The sequence below is a fragment of the Cryptomeria japonica genome, chromosome 10, assembly GCF_030272615.1.
Source record: "Cryptomeria japonica chromosome 10, Sugi_1.0, whole genome shotgun sequence".
Classification (NCBI taxonomy): domain Eukaryota; kingdom Viridiplantae; phylum Streptophyta; class Pinopsida; order Cupressales; family Cupressaceae; genus Cryptomeria; species Cryptomeria japonica.
In genome coordinates this window covers 715,601,067-715,604,854 of record NC_081414.1, presented here as the reverse complement: position 1 = coordinate 715,604,854, position 3,788 = coordinate 715,601,067, and positions in this window count along the sequence as shown.

The window sequence follows — 3,788 nt, the reverse complement described above, 5'->3', positions numbered from 1 at the left end:
CTTGTAGCGAGTAAGTCACCTTGATTGAACGTTTATAAAAAAAAGGGTGTTGAATCAGTTGTGATCAACGTCTCTAAGGTTGGTCAAGAGGTTCTATAGGGTCCACACCTTCTCTATAATGGTGGATGTGTTATAATCCATGTTGGTCATAGGTGACTATAGGAGAGTTGATGTCAAGGAGAGACTTGATGTGAGAAACTATATCTCAATAAATTGTTTAGGGATCAGAAGGGGCTCCATTGAACAAAGGGGAGTGTAGAAGTTACCTGATCGGATGTTGATAGGATTTTTGTGGTAGGTTGTTGATAGGAATGTTGAGAACTTAATTGAGTGTCTTGTAGAGTTATTTTGTCTAAAAATCCTTTGTTCCTCGGGGCTCTGCATCATATTGGTATCAGAGCAAGTCTAATCATTGGGAGGAAATTTTTTGGTGTATGTCAATAGAAGATAGCCAAGAAGAGGCTAGAATGATTCCTCCAAAGGGGATTTCCACATAGGTGGCTAATAAATTCCAAGAGATGGAAGAGATGATCAAGGCTGGGGTCAAGGAGACACTCAAGGCTGAACTGAAGACAATGAAGAAAGGAAAAGGGCCAAGTGAGGAGACTGATGAAGAAGGGAAGCAAGAGGATGAAGAATAAGAACCCCAAAGGCAGGAGCTATGTATACCTACTAATCAAAGACCATTCATTACAACCCTAAAGACAATAGGGAAATACTCTTCAAAAGCCAAGATGGAGATTCCTACCTATAGTGAGAAGATGAATGTTGAAGAACTTGTAGATTGGATAGATGCCCTAAGTAATTATTTTAAGTACAGGGAAGTGGCTAAGGATAAGAAAGTTAACTTTTCAAAGACCAAACTAAAGGGTTCTTCCTTAACCCGATGGAACTATACTCAAGGTGAAAGGGTCAATATGGGCAACAATATGATTCATTCTTGGGATATGATGGTGTCCAAACTCAAGGCCCAATTGATTCCTTTTGATTATGAAGTGTAGCTATATATGAGAATACAAAATTTGAAGTAGAAGAACTTGGATGTGGCTTCCTACACATAAGAATTCCACAAATTGAGTTTGAGACCAGGGCACTGTGAAGATGAAAAGGAGAAGGTTGCTAGGTACTTGAATGGAATCAAGTTCAACATGTTGGAATGATCTGATACAGGTAATAAACTAAGAAGGGGGGGGAGTGAATTAGTTTACTCACAAGTACAGCAACTAATTCAATTACAAACCTTATACTGGAGCACAACACAATAAATTATATATCATGAAATCACAACACACATAACACAAATATTTTGATGTGGAAAACCTGATAAAGTGAAAAAACACAGTGGGAAACCCTACCCACAATAAAATGAATACTCTGCAGTAGTATTATGAATAATTACAATGGGGTTTGCACATGCAGAAAGGCCAATATCCTAGAGAAAACTTCTCATCACAAAGGGAAGTCACACTGACTTACATAAACATCAGACTACAATCCAGAAAGAAATGAACTAAAAGTAGCATCTACTAATGCTTGATATAGTTTCAATTATGCACCGATGTCTGCTCTGCAATAAAAAACCTTTCCAACCTTTACTTGAATGATATGACTTTATTCACATATAATCCTTACTTTGATATGACTTTATTCGATATCCAAATTACACGAATAAGTCACCTATAAATACAGATCATAAACCTTATTGACAAGGTCAGCTAAACCCTAAACCCATTAACCCATAATTACAAAAATTACATCATAGGATACCACCAAAACAATATTATGATTTACATTACATATCATGGACCTAAATCAAGTAACCACACCATTATATCCACCGGAGATTCCACTAAGACTAAAATCCAACACACTTCACTAACTGGTAGAAACCCTCAGTGAAATAAAAAAAAATTTAACTGGATCCAAATAGGACCATCATAACAACACACCATCCAATGCAAGGTGACCAAAATCTTAGGATGTGATCAAGAAACACCTTCAACATGAAAGAAACCGACTCCATAAGCCGAACCCAAAATCTACTGACCAAGTCACCAAATAATGGATACCGGTAAAGCTAACTAGGAAGCTAGAGGAAAGCCAGTAAAGGCACATACCAAAAGCGATAACAACCAAAGTACAAAATCATGAACCAATAGAATATAGTAAGTATGTAGCCAGACAAAATAAGCATCCAAAACTGAATCCAGAGATATGATCATACCGGATCAAAATCACAGCTAAAAACTAAGAAGATCACCAAGACTAACTAGGATATTCTCCAATTGAGATACAATGTTGATATCAATGAAAAAACTTAACCAAATCCAACATATTTCCAACAATCTCCCCCTTTGGAATTGATGGCAACACTGAATGTGAAAAACATCCAAGTGTCAAGGAATGTCAACAATCTCCCTCAAAGATATGATTGATTTTCACATGAATACCACCTCTCCCCTTTGACATCAATGACAAAGGACAAATACCAGACCAAGAATATTGAACCAAATATATAACTACTCCCCCTGAGTAGTAGCACTATCTTCATCAATCTAGATCAAATAAAATATCTGATAAGCTTACCAGATTGATACATTCCTTCATCACTAAGTCTCTTCCGAAGGGTTCGTAACCCCCAACTAATCTCTAAGATATTCAAAAGTATCTTTAGGAAATGGTTTTGTTAGAATATCTACAATCTGTTCCTTAGTAGGCACATAAACCAATTTGACTTCCTTTGCTTCAACCTTTTCCTTCAAGAAATTATAACTTATAGAAATGAGTTTTGATTTGGAATAAAATACCGGATTCTTTGACATATCAATAGTAATATTAGTATCACAATGAATAACAATAGGCTCATCATAACTTACCCTTATAACTTTTAACATTTGCTTCATCCATAAAATATGAGTATAGTTGATAGAAGTTGTAACATATTATGCTTAAGCTATAAACAATGAAGTACATGATTGTTTCTTACTAAGCCATGAAACCAACTTCTTCTCAAGAAATAATACACATCCAGTAGTGCTCTTCCAGTCATCCACATCTCCTACCCAATCAAAATCTATATATGCACATAATGTGAAGTCATCATTCTTTGGATACCATAACCCAAAGTCTTTTGTACCTGCCAAATATCTGAATATCCTCTTGACAACATTATCATGAGTTTCTCTAGGATCTATCTAAAATCTAGAAGCAATAAAAATAGAATTCATTATATTAGGTATAGCCTGAGTTAGGTATAACAAACCACCTATCATTGATTTGTATCTGCTTAGATTAACTTTAGGGGATTCATCATCCTTTGACAATTTGCAATCGACAATCATAGGAGTACCGATAGGTTTAGAATTTTCAAGTCCAAATTTATTAACTCCTTCACATACTTAGTTTGACAAATGAAAATACCTTTACTAGTTTGATTATTCTGCAAACCTAAGAAATTTTTATCTCACCAATCATAGACATTTCAAATTCATTCTTCATATCATTGCCAAATTTCATGGATAAACCTTCTTCTCCTCCAACAATGATATCATCCACAAAGACTTCAATTATCAATATGTGATCATGTTCAATTTTGTAATATAAGTTGCTATCAACATTACCTTTAGTGAAACCAAGCTCTGAAAGATACTTATCCAATCTCGCATACCATGCTCTAGAGGCTCGTTTTAGTCTATATAAAGCTTTCTTCAATCTGCAAACCATGTCCTTGTCTTCTGATAAGGAAAATCCATCAGGTTTATCAATCTAAACTTCCTCTTAAATATCTC